Source organism: Balaenoptera physalus (genome assembly GCF_965194825.1).
Source record: "Balaenoptera physalus genome assembly, chromosome: 4".
Taxonomy (NCBI): domain Eukaryota; kingdom Metazoa; phylum Chordata; class Mammalia; order Artiodactyla; family Balaenopteridae; genus Balaenoptera; species Balaenoptera physalus.
The window spans coordinates 66958799-66972517 of NC_138891.1; the positions used below are offsets into that span (position 1 = coordinate 66958799).

Here is a 13719-nt window from a genome sequence, read left to right on the forward strand (position 1 = left end):
TGTCATGTGCTGTTTTGGATACAGAGTCTGTATTAGTCAGCTTGGGCTGCCATAACAAAATACCATAGACTGGGTGGCTTAAACAACAGAAATTTATCATTATTATTATTATTTTTTATGGTTCTGGAGGGTAGAAGTCTGAGATAAGGGTACCAGTATGGTCCGGTTCTGGTGCGGTATATTTTTCTGGCTTGTAGAAGACCACCTTCTCACTGTGTCCCCACATGGAGAGGGGAGAGAGAGCAAACTCTTTGGTGTCTTTTCTTATAAAGGCACTGATTTCATCATCAGGGCCTCCCACCCTCATCAAAACCTAATTACCTCCCAAAGGCCCTATCTCCAAATATCATCATGTTGGAAGTTAGGGCTTCAACATATGAATTTTGTAGGGAACACAATTCAGTCTGTAGCAGAGTCTTACTTTGTTTTGATTTCCTTTGGACTTGTGGACTTGGCTATGTTCCCTATAGTCATTTGATAGATTCCTGCCAATCAAATGAAAGTCAGAGGTATCCCAAGTGTAGTTGGTAAATGTTTGGTTCTCTTAAAGCCTACAGAAATTACTCGTTGTTTGTTTCTGAGCTGCTTATGTCACAGGCTTTTGCAAGAGGAGGGATTTTGGAGATCATCTGGTTCATGGACTATTGACCTAAGGGTTAGTGGTCCACGAGCCTCCTGAAATTGTTTGTGTAATTCTCTAAATTTGTGTGGCGGCATATCTCCTTCCCCCCAGCGCCTGTAAGATTCTCAAGTGGTTTGTTTCCCTCCAAAGAGGAAAAATCTCTTCCATACTAATCATATTGCGCTCCTTTGCTTATATCATTAAATCTTTACAACTCACACTCATGGATCACGAAACTGAGTCATACAGCAATTAAGTCACCTTGCCCAAGGTCACAGAGCTGGTAGGTGACAGAACCTAGATTCAGACCCTGCAGTCAGACGCCAGAGCCCATGCTTCTCACGCTTATGCCTTTTCACCAAGCATGTCTTTTGCCTTTCTCTCTTTTACCTTGTTTAGACTCTGGAGTTGATTGACCCTCCTTTGATAAAGGGGTAGTGGAAGGCCAGAGAGAAGTTCAGTTTGGTGCTGTGATTAAGAGCACGTACCTGTCAACATGTGACAGTGATACAAACAAACCCAAAGTCAAACCATGAGACTTTAACACACATTTTAAAATTAAAATAAAAATGCTCCTTTTTGACCTTTTGGTTCTGCTTCTGACCCTCATCCTCTCTCTTCCCCCCCTCTCTTCTTGTCTCCTTTTCTTCCCTCTCCTTCTCTCCGTTCCTTTCTCCCCTTCCTTTCTTCCTTCAACAAGCATTATTGAGCACTTACCTCACTGAGCTAAGATGGAATCATTAGTAATTGAGTGTTTTAATGTTCCTAAGATGGTTTTGTGGTGGGGGACCTGGAAACTATCCTACTCCTCTGTGGTCAACACGTCTGTATCCCAGAAGGTCCTTGGTGGAGCTGTCACACACGAAACAGTGTTGAGGGAAAGCAAAGTACCTGAAGCCAGTGTCTTACCCTCCTACAGAGGAGGCTCCCTGATTTCTAATTTTGGAGACTGGATGGTGGCAGTCATTGACATAGGCAATACTGAAGGCAGCTCCCCTGTTATGTGGGTACAGGGCAGAATGGGAGGTATTTTTAGCTTTTCAGATTTGAAAGGTTAGCAAATGAATTATTGTATGTTCAGGACTAAAATTTCGAAGAAAGGTCAGGACTAAAGTTGGGAACTATCAGGATACAGTGAAAGCAGAGCAGTAGACAATATGGCTCAAGGAACTTTTGAAGAGAGAAAAAAGTTCTCTTCCCTCTTTCCTTCTGGAGGGTGACATCTATCTCAAGTCCCATCTGCCCATATAGCTCTTTTGTCACTAACCTGGGCAATGTCCACCAGCCCCAGAACTCCTGTAAATCTCCTTTCCCCCACATTTTTTTCCCCACATTTATAATATAATAATTATGATGTTTGTTTTCACTTTCCAGGTAAACTCTAAGTTCCTTTGCATTTATATACACTTTTTCCTCTCATATACATTTTTTTCCTTTTAAGCTTCCTCAGTACCTATATGTATTAGACGTTCATTGCACAATAATGATTAGAGTCTTATTTCTTTTCTTCTGCTTTTTGTTTTTTGGTTGTTGTTGTAGCATTTATTTTGAAGAAGTTTTCCCTGTATGTTAGTGGGAACTTCTCTATAAAGAATTTATTCTTTGACTTCATTGGTCCCCTCCCTTGTGTCTCACCTTCTGCTGGTGTGCTGTCCTACCGCCATCAGGTGGGTCTCTCCTCATATCCTGCTGTTCTCACTCTGCCCCAGCAATGATGCCAGTAGTGTGTCTGCTGACACTTAAATCCTATAGGAACATAGAGTCCAACTGCTTCATAGAAAACTAAGGCCCAGAGAGGTTTCGTCCATATTTGGTTCAGGTCAGTGTGGGTCCTGGTTTCAGATCGGTGCCAATTCTGTGCTTTCCACTCAGGCTTACTGATGTTTGTTTAGCTTCTTGCCTTTTAATTTTTTTTCAGATTTTGGGATGAAATTACTGACTTTTATCACATTAAAATTTCATTAGGATTCTGTTCTTGAGCCCAGTTCCAGCCTATTCTACCTCAGATTGCACTCTCCTTTTCACCCTGTTGTGGTGCGTTTGTTCCTAGACATAATCAGGAATGACGCCAGGCATAGAAAACATTTTGCCACGTATTAGGGGAAAATTTACTGTTTGTTTTATTGTGTTGAATGTCGCCAGTATGGATCTACATAATCCATTTTAATTGATTTTTGGGTAAATATTATTCTCAGTTTTCTTTACTTTCTCCTCACCTCCTTGCATGGTTTGCCACTTAATTTTTTTTTTTTTTTTTTAACCAGACACCATGTAAGATGCTTTAGGACTTGAGACATGGTTAAGGTGTAGTTCCTGCCCTCAAGGAGCTCTACGTCTAGTGGAAGAGACAGACATTTTAACAGGAAGTTTCTAGCACTGGCTGGGTTAGGATGCTTTCAACAGTAAAGGCACAAAAGTGTGTATTGGAGTATGTGAGAAGAAAAGATCAAACTTGAGTGGGGACTCTCATGAAGTTGCCAGTATACTCATTTACCATTGTGTATTTAGTGCCCACATTCTCCTTGCCTGAGGTGATTCTTCTTTATATGTAATACAAAATTTTAAAATAAAATTTAAAAATAAAACTATATATACACACACACGTATATGTGCATATATATATATATATATTCTTTATATATTATACAAAATTTTACCTGACTTTTGCCTCACTCAAACTCAGTCTTTTAATTTTAATTTTATTATGATTTGAATAGTATCAAAGCAGAATGAAAGATTTATGGGGTTTTTTTTCAGAAGATGAACAAGAAAAAGTGTGAGGATGATTGATGTGTATGTCAGTGTTTAGAAAACCATAGGAATTAGGGAGAGAGGTCTGTAGCATATCAGGAAATAGGAAGCTATCTCACCAGTTGCTGGAAGTGGTTGTTCAGACTCTTGGTAAGTGTGCTTTCAACAGATGATGCTTAAATCACAGTGTGTGCCCGCACGCAAACATGCACACACACCAGTCTCTCTGCCTTATTAACCATTTATTCCGTACTCTGTTTTATTTGATGACTTCCTTTACCTTGTTCCTTTCCAAATATTACCTCCACTGGGACCTAATTAGAACCTCTCAAAATTCACAGAACATTAGAATACATGTGGGTTCCAAATGTTATCTTTAGGCATTACGGAATATTACAAACTAATTATGGTTATCCATTGTGTATACAGGTATATAAATAGCTTTTCTGCCAAATTTGTTGTCAGGCTGCAGTGAGAAAAGTCAAGGAACTAGTTCTTATTAGCTTTTGAATTTCAAAGGTATTTTCTCCCCTAGAGTAATAATACTGCAGGTTGAGACTTCGCAGGTTCTAAAGTAAGTGTCCAAAGGCGGAGTTTACCTTTTTATTAAGTTAATGCTTAACTCAGCACTGAAATTGCTTTATGATTTTATGCAGAAATGACTATTTCTACTAAGCAAGCTTTTGTAGAAAAGACATACTTTGATACCCTCTGCTGTGTTGAATAGCCGTGTTTAGAAAAAAAGTTTAATTCAATCTCTAGCACATTAAAGCATTTTAAAGGATTTTTAAAAGCAGTTGCTCTCTTAGAGAGGTAATTGAACATTGTTATTTTCATTTATATTAATTGTTTCATTGTTATTTTATATATTAATAATGTATAAAAATTTTCAAATGACCCTAGAGTTGGTTTGAGAAAAATGACAACACAAAAATGCTGTGTAGGAAAGAATACTACCTCTCAAGTCTGCAGACCTGGGTTTTAGTCCCAATTCTGTCTGTGACTTGATCTGTGGGCCTTAGAAAAGTCAGATCAGACACCTGAGTCTCAGTTTTCCACCTTAAATAACAAAGGAATTGCAAAGCTTATATCTGGAAGGCAGATTGGTCTGCCAAAAAATTGGTCTTCTCTTTTAAAAATTTTTTTAAGTAAAGTTGCAACATTATATCAAGCTCAGACCATTTAGGAGGGAAAATGTCACCCATAATTCCACCACCTTGATAAGTACAACCTATCATTTTTGTATATTCCCTTCCAGTCTTTAGCTATTAGGCAAAAATTACCATAGTGCTATGTATCATATACATATATGGCATCATATATTAAGCGTTTTCTGTACTGCTGCATATTCTTGAAAGATTACAATTTTAATAACTGTTTAATATTTCATTGAGTGGTTACGCCATATCTTACTTAATTATTCCATTATTTTTATGTATTGCTGTGATTGACATTTTTATGCATAAATATAGCTTAATTCGTCAAAAATCTTAAGCATGTTGGAGGGTTGAGATCTCAGGGTCAGAGGTTAGCATTTTATGGTTATTCAAATTCCCCGATGACTTGTGTTCTACAAGGGATGTTTCTGTAATTGCAGCAGGAATGTGTGAGTGGGTCAGTGTCTCCCCAGTGGTGCCAGCATTAGATACGTTGTCTTCTTGGTACTAGTATTTCTTTGGTTATTGTGAGGTTAAACGTGTGTCCTCATGTCTCATGTCTAGTTATATTTTGTTTATGGCATTTGAAAATGAATACTTTGTGATCTATGGGAACCTCTTCACAGCAAAATGAAGAATCAATATTTTAATGAGAATTGTACATGACTTGTCCAAAGAGGTTCTAGAACTTTTTGAGTCATATGAAGAAGCCCTTGAATAAATTGAAAGACATACCTTATTCATAAATGGAAATGTTAAGGTTGTTAAGTAGTTATATACCCCTACATTTTATGTAATCTCAGCACAACTTTCAAGTTAATTGTTTTTGAATCTTAACAAAAAAATTCTAACATGGTCTAGATAATAAACAGGCAAAACAGCTAAGAGAAATCTGAAAAACAAGAGTAATGAGGGACAGGGACCAGCCTGGCCAGATGCTAAAGTAGATTATAAGGGAACCATAATTGAAGTGGTGAAGTGTTGATGCTGGAATAGATGAAGGCCATTGGGGTGACGTAACTCACCCAGAAACAGAGCAACTGCAGGTCGAATTCAATATGCAATAAAAGGACCACCTCGAAACATTTTGAAAAGGGAGGGTTCTTTTAATGGCATTGGGATAATTGGTAGGCATTAATGACAAAAGAGTTGTATCATGAATATATATCAGAATAGACCTTGCTATGAATTAAAGGTCATGTTAAAAAAAAAGACAACTAGAGAAATGCTTTAATAAATGAACAGATTGATTATATCTTTAGTAATTGTAAATAATAACTTTTTAAAATTTAGAACTGGGGTTTACAAAATTTTTCTGTGAGGGACCACGTAGCAAATATTTTAGGCTTTGAGGCCAGAGTGTCTCTGTCACAACTACTCAACTCTGCCATTGTGGCACCAAAGCAGCCATGGACAAGTCACACATCTAATAAAGAAATAGAGAACACATCTGTTTGTAAGAAGAAACATAATATTGTAAGTGTCAGTTTCCTCACACATCTGTTCCCAAAGTGAATTTTATGTATCTTTTAATTTTTTTGCCAGTGTGTGAAAAGTAATATCTCCTTGCTATTTTAATTTGCATTTCTCTACTGTTGAAGTTGTGTATGTGTATTTTTATTATTATTATTATTTGCTATATTTGTTTTCCATTGAGGTCGCCTCTTCAGTGAATTACAAGTAGGGTTAATTTATCTCACTTATTTTATCTTCTTGTCACTTGATGTCTCAAGGCCCTGGAGACCTGTGGTATCTCCCGACCAGTGCAGACTAACAGGGCACCATTTGGCGTCACGAATTATAACTCTTCCTGTAACTTTGTGCTCAAGGGCCTGGGACTTGATTTTCAGTTCAGTTCTTACCCGTGTCCTAGGCTAGCTACTTGCCAATAGACTGAGGCTGGAGGACCACTTTGTTTCTCCATCCTGAGTGGTGCTTTGCTGCTTCCGGCTCCTTTAGAGTTAGTTGTTGTCTGAGTATTACCTGAACCTACCTATGCCCTTTGGGGCCTGAAATCCAATCGTGGGCAAGATCTACCTTTGCATTTCTGTCTGTCCTGGTGAGAAACCCTAGAGCTCGAGCCTCCCTCCCTCCAATTGCACTCCTTTAAAGAATGATCAGAATTATGTTTCACTCCTGAGTGATGATGGTTATTTCTGTTTTCCAAGAGATATGACTGAGAAAATGGTGAAGTGACTTGCCCAGAGCCACACAGAGGTTCTTAGAGGACACACACGGTGAGATTATGATAGGGACTGAGGTGGAAGCGTCCTTTTCTTGGTCCAAGGTCTCCATGTCCTGGGTGAGCTGCCATCACAAAGACTGCCTCTGCTCCTCCCTGCAGTCTTTCCATTGTTGTGTGTGCTACAGGAACTGAGACCGTTACGACAGAGCCAAGCTGGTTTCTCTTCTCTTTTGGACATCATTGTTTGTCACAATTCTGAACACTATTTCTTCCTCCTGATTATAAAATAGTAAAATCATGGCTATATTTATATTTCCTTTTGCTGCGAAGTACCATTCACAGCTTTCCTAGTAAATTCCTTTACTAATAATCTTTCTTCATATATATGTATCATCTGCTGTTTATGAAATACTCTTGTGTCCTGTGTTACACTTAATCCTCATCAACACCTATGAGGTTAGCAGGGCAGAGATTGTTGTCTCCATTTTACAGATGAGGAAACTAAGGCCCAGCGAGGTCTGGAAGGCCCTGCCCTTGGACTACCCTTGGAGCTGGTAGCAGAACTGCCTTTAAATGCATGACCTTGACTCTGCTGACATTTTTCTTCCTGTCCACGAAATTGCTTCTCTTTTATGAGTTTCAGGGATTTTCTTGTCCAAGACACGAAGAAACTGGTGACTTTTCTTGAGAGATCTAAGCATTATTGCATTTGCCTAATATTTCTTTCACGTATTGGCCTGAGTACTTTCAGAGAAGATAGTCACGTGTAAATATTCCCCTTTTTTTTTTCAGTCAGTGAGGCAGACATTTTCAGAGAAGACAGAGACCCTGAAGAAACTGTGTTTGTTCTTTGGTATTCTTAACAACCATTGCAACCATGAGTTTGGACTTTTTTCCCTGAGGTTTTCTAGTTGTAGGCTGCTATAATGCTTCACATTTGGGGCTCAGTGATTCCTGTTCCTATTTTAACTCTATGAGGCTTTTGTGTTATGTGACCTTTGTGCTCTGACCTTCAGATTTAGGGAACTGAAAATTTAGGAAGTTTTGTTAGGACTTGAATCCAAGTAAATTCCCTTATGAGTACAAAGACTCATAGAACTGTGGAATGTTAGAGTTTCAAGGGACTTTCATCCATGTAGCCCCCTTGATTTGAAAACGTGGCCAGTTAGTGATAAAATGGAGGCTAGGTTGCTGGAGTTAGATTAGGCTCTCTGCTGGCTTGTTGCATGTCGCTTCATACTTCCCCTGCTGTGTCATGTCTCTTCTTACCAGTCTCTGAGCTCTGAGAGGGCTGGCACTGTGTCTGCCCTGGGCATGGCTCTGCTCCCTCGTGAAAATCAGAGGGCTTTGCATAGGCACTCAAGGCTTCTTTGCACAGGGAGTGATTTGAACCTGTCTCTTGTTGATAAAATATCATTACTGTCTATTGGCAAATGGAATTTCAAGGGTATGGAGGTGGGGTTTAGTCAGGGTTTACTCTGGGAAGCAAACCACTCTAGATATTTGAAGCAGAAAGGTTTTAATGCAGGGTGTTAGGTGCTTCAAAATCATTGGAAGGATTGTATAGAGCAGGCTATAGGCTGAGCTTCCAATAGTAAATCTCAGAACCACATAAAATTACTGTGTGCGGGACAGCAGAGTCATGAGGCTGCCACGGAACTGCTGTGGTCAAGAATACGGCACACTACTTGTGAACCAGAGGTTAAGAAGCCGCGCTCGGGAAGGGAGTAATTGGACCCTAAAACCTGGAGTCCACCTGCTGTCTCTGCCGCAGCTGCTTCTTGACAACCACAAGGCTGAAGACTGAATGTTGGAATGTGGATGCAGAAAAACCCTCTGTCTCCGTGACCGCGTTTCCAGCAGACAGCAAGCCAAAGTGGCAGAACGTGGCCTCCATCTTACTTTTATCTTCCAAGTCTCAAGCTGGTACATATATTTTGGCAAAATCTCTTTTGCAATCCAACCCTACCCTGCCAGGCAGCCTCTGCAATATGGCAAGGTTGAGTGCTCATGCACCATTTCCAACACAGTAAAGGTTATTGTTGTCACATTTTGGGCATGCCTTCCATAAGGCTCTGTGTGTAGCTGATATTAAATTGAGGATGGATTAACAATTATGTTCCATTAGATCTCTATTTGTCAGTGTAATTAATTATATAACAGAAGGGAAGGCGAGAGTTTTACTTTAGGGAATCCCTAAGGGGAATTCCTATTTATCAGAAAAAAATGCCATAAGGAGGGAAGATCCTGAGCTGGGAGAGTATTCTAAACTGTTTTGGTTTCAAACATCTTGGAAGGTACTACAAGGAGACATGCGATTTTATGATACAACAGTGCTTACCATGTCTGGGGGGAGTTCCGTCTTTGGCACGGGTTGTCAACTTTCCACTTTGAACGCTTCGCCTCCTCCCCCGCCCCTGTGGAATATACATTTTGAATTTCCAAGGGAAATCAATATAAAATAGTTTATTTAAAATAAATTATATTGACATATAGCCTATGGGCCGGCGTTGAATTCTTTTGACTTCGTTTCCCTTAACTTTCCCCCAGACCCTATTTAAAAATGTAAAACATTTATAAGTAATCCCCTCCATCTTTACTTTTGTACCCTAGTGAATACATTTGGACACATTTTATTTCTGTTTCTTGCCCACTCCCTAATTTTTCCTGTTCCAAATTGTCCTTCTACTTGAAACAGAGTAGACATAAAATCACTGGTAATATTGATAGTCATGGGGACAGAAGTGGGCAGGTGGTAAAGATATAATTGAAGTAAATAATCTGATTTTCTTGGAAAAGGTGATATTCTTTACTTCAGGAGAAAGAGGCTGAGTGGAGTAGGGTAGTTGATACTAGCTTCTTCTTGATTTCTCCTGTATCCTGTATTTTTCTACTCCTGTGCAGTCATTCTGGTACCTTCTTCCGTCCTTACTGGGAAGCACATGCTTCTGGAACAGGGAAGCCCCCAAGACCTTCTCACTGCTAATTGCTCTGCCCTCTTAGCAACTGCAGTAATAGACTCAAAGTTGGAAGGTCTTTGGCCATACGGAGCCTTTGGGAGAGGACCCTATCATATTCAGAATTCTCCTGGACTCAGTGACCAAAACCTCATTATTGCTGTTATAAGTAAAGTGACTATATATAAGGTATTGTCTAAATGGGGACACTTCTGAGAGTGAAAAGGGACACTGTTAATAATTACACTGAAACAGCAGGCATAAATTGGATGTATGGTCACCGTAATTATAAGGAATTGTGGAGAACAGTGCTTGAAATGTGAACTGACATGATTCAGAAGCAGAGTTTAACTCTTTATATTCCCAAATCTTTAAGTTTCCCGTCTCTTTTACATAATAATCACATGCTAAGCACTGATGATGGGACAGGTTCTGTATTAGGCACTAGGAAAATAAAGGAAGATACCGACCTGTGTTCTTTATTTCCTTACAATCACTGTAAGATTTTAGAGCAGAGGGTTTTCACCCTGGCTCATAGCATAGTTCTCATTGGAGGGCTAAGGAAGTAATACGTTTTATACTTCCCCCACAAGTGAAGTGTATTCTGCCGAAGGACGAAGATCTAAATACACCCGAGGAACTCTTTTATCAATTTGTCTATTTTATTCTTGGGATTTTCTTAAAGATTTGGCATGAAGAAATAATTTTTTGCCAAAGAAAAGTTTGAAAACTACTGGTTTGAGATTTTAAATTTTATGTTATTGTTCTAAAGCTATAAGGCTAGTTGGAAAAAAAGGAAGAATGGGACTTAGAAAAAGTTACGTACGAAACTAAAAAAAAATATTTTAAGTATCTGGAGGGCTTCCATGTATAAGAGGGCTTGTGATTCCAAGGAAAAAGCAGGACTGATCGGTGGTTCTTAGGGGAATAATTTTCAGCCTCTCATAACTTTCTAGCAGTTAATAACTTTCCTGCCATGGAAGGGGCTGCCTTGTGAGGTAATAAGTTCCTTGTCATTGATTTGGACAAGCACACTCACAGAGGGTGATTAAGTTTCAACTTCAGCTCCATCTTAGAAGAAATAACTTCATTAACAATTTCATGCTTCTTGGATATTAAAGCTTCTGTATTCGTAAGTTGTTAGCTACTGCCTTACATATGTCTAAAGTGCACGTGTATGTATGTGTTTTATTTCCCCAGAATATTAGCCAATTGAGTACATTCTTCACACATGGCATTGTCTTTTTTGCATGGTAGTCAGTAATTAATAAAAATGCAGAAGGCATAACGTCAGCACTCTCATCGAAAGAAATTTGAAAGGGAATAACATCCACCCATGTCATTCTGAAACTGATCCGAAACAGCCTGGCTCGTTTTTACTCAGCGGCTATTGGTCGATGCTCTTACAGATTTTGTCTCTGTTTCAAAATCTTGAAATAAAAGTGGAACAGCTTCCAACATGACTTAAGAAAAAGGTCACCAGTTGAAAATGGTTTCAATTGTTTTGCTATGAAATGTGAAATTGGAAAACTAGCCTCTCTTACATAATTTGAATTTATAACACATTCTAATGAGAAGCCTGCCTGTTTTTCATACCATTTCAAATACTGAGAAATTTCTCCAGGCTCTTGGATTGGTGTTAAATGGAAATTTTTATTTCAGAGCATATAATGCATTGAGTCTCTTTCTTCTTTAAAGCTGTATCTTATGATCCTTGAAGGATGAAAAGTTGTGCCTCTTCTTCCTCCCCCTTTATTTTTCCAGTGACTGGGCATTTTAATTTAATTTAGCAATATCCTTACATTTTAACCTTAGAATGAAGTAGATTTGGGGTTTAACAGAAATTTAAGATGAAAATTAAGTATTAGAGAAACAAAGATTAATTTGGAAACTTTAACTTGTAATAATCATATTATCCAAATTCAATAATGTTAATTCAAATTATAGCATCCAAACTCTATGCAAAAGCTCTGAACTAGTTTACAACCAGTAATGAGACATTAGGATACAAACAGCACAGTTGACAGGTAACAGTTTTGTGAGCAATATAATGTTTAGAAGGCTGGAGGGTAACAGTTAACTCTATGTCTTGTTGCTGTGATTACTCTTGGCAGGTTATATGGTCTGAGCAAACATTGCTTCGCAGTGTCACATATAGTAGTGTCATGTAAATATGGCCTGAGATTTGTCAGTAGAGGGTTTATATTCATTGAAGACAAAGTGAAATATTTCTACTTTTCAAGATATATCTAAAAGAGAGTTTTTTTTTCTCTTATTCAGTATAGTTTTTTTGGGATATCAAAGTGAATTTGTAATAAAGAAGAACAAAAAAATTATTAAAAAAATTAAAATCAATGAAAACATCCTTCAAGTGCTAGTAATAGTCTCTGATCTGTCTAATGGGAACAGTGGACTTGTAAACAGATTGCTAAAACACGGTGTTCATGTATTTTAATACAGGTTTGAACAAGCTGTCAGGGGAAAGCAGACAGTGAGCAGCAATTAACTTGTGGACCTACCCACTTGGCAGTGGGTTTGGAATGAGAGGATTCCAGCCAGATACCACCAAAGAGATTGCTAAGCCTTGTTAGAGATGCTATTGGTGATTTTTCCCATAGTCACTTTTTCATCCTGGTGGAGGGGCAGGGTATAAGCCAGAATTTTAAACCCTTATGAATCAGGCACTCAGAATCTCATCTTTGTAAATCCAGATTTCCACTTTTAGAAGTAGACTTACTGAACTCAAAGGGCTCAAAGTATTGTTTGCCCCCTTTTCTTGGCCTTGTACAGAAAAGTCTGCTAGAATCAGAGACTTAAGAGAAAGCTCCTTAAGAGGACATTTTAAAAATAAGCACAGCACACTCCGCAGACTAGCCATACCATTGCAGAACATAGCATGTTGGAGATCATCTTCTTAATGCTCATTATTTTAGAGCTGGAGAATTTTTTTTTTAACCTCTTTATTGGAGTATAATTGCTTTACAATGGTGTGTTAGTTTCTGCTGTATAACAAAGTGAATCAGCTATACATATACATATATCCCCTTATCTCCTCCCTCTTGCATCTCCCTTCCACCTTCCCTATCCCACCCCTCTAGGTGATCACAAGCACTGAGCTGATCAGAGCTGGAGAATTTGAGGTCCAGACAGGGTACATATTTTCTTGTTCACTTAGCCAAGCAGAACCATTGTCATTAAAGGTGACCTGGAGTGCAAAGTTGGGGTCTCATGACTTCAGTGCTGATCTCCAATGGCGTGGGTGCTGACTCTTTTGGAAGAGAAATTCTTTAATCCTCTGTCTATTTCAGTGCCTTTTACCCACTCTTTCTAGTTATTATCCAACAATAAGCAAGAGTTTCTCACTTGTTTAGTGAAACTTTTCCACCACAGACACCTTCTGGAAGCAGAACAACGGGGTTGAATCCAGGTGCAACTCCCTGTGACTTCTTAGCCATTGAATAGCCTGTGCTGGCTGTTGTCACCCAGTTGTGGCAAATAAAAGCCCATGAGGTAGTAATTGGTTTGGTTGCATTCTCTCCTTTACCATCTTCTGAGAGGCCTGGTCTTCCAGTGCTGTTGTTTCACTGTCAGGGTCGCTTGTTCCCTTTCCGTGTGATATTCTGAATCTGAAGTGACAGTGCAATGTGGATTATGTCTCTATTCCGCCTCAATTCTTTATCAGAGACAAATGTTTACTTGAACGGACTGATGCTTCTCCCTCTTTCTGCTTCTTAGTTTACTGGCATCCGCAAATGTAGTTGGGTTTTTCTGGCCACCAGCTGTGTTGCCAGTCATAGGGATTGCACCTTTAGCATTGATTTGTATTCGTACTAACTGTGTGCAAGGCAGGTTGGCATTTAACCTGTTGATTCCTGGTCTGCCTCCCCTCACTCTACTGCCCCCAGTCAAGGTGACTCATAGGAGTGAAGACGGTTTTGTAAGAAACCTCAGCTCAGTCAGCTGGCGGACTTGTAGGAGGAGTCATGGAACATGAGGTTTTGGAAGGAATGGTAGCGGGCATCTCATCTTCGGTTTACAGATAGGGAG

At 39.1% G+C, this 13719-nt stretch overlaps 1 protein-coding gene across 8 annotated transcripts in view; it reads left to right on the top strand.

Moving 5' to 3' along the window:
- Nucleotides 1-13719, top strand: part of LPP (LIM domain containing preferred translocation partner in lipoma) — a 692297-nt gene that overhangs the window by 209681 nt on the left and 468897 nt on the right. The gene's annotated exons all lie outside the window — the stretch shown is intronic.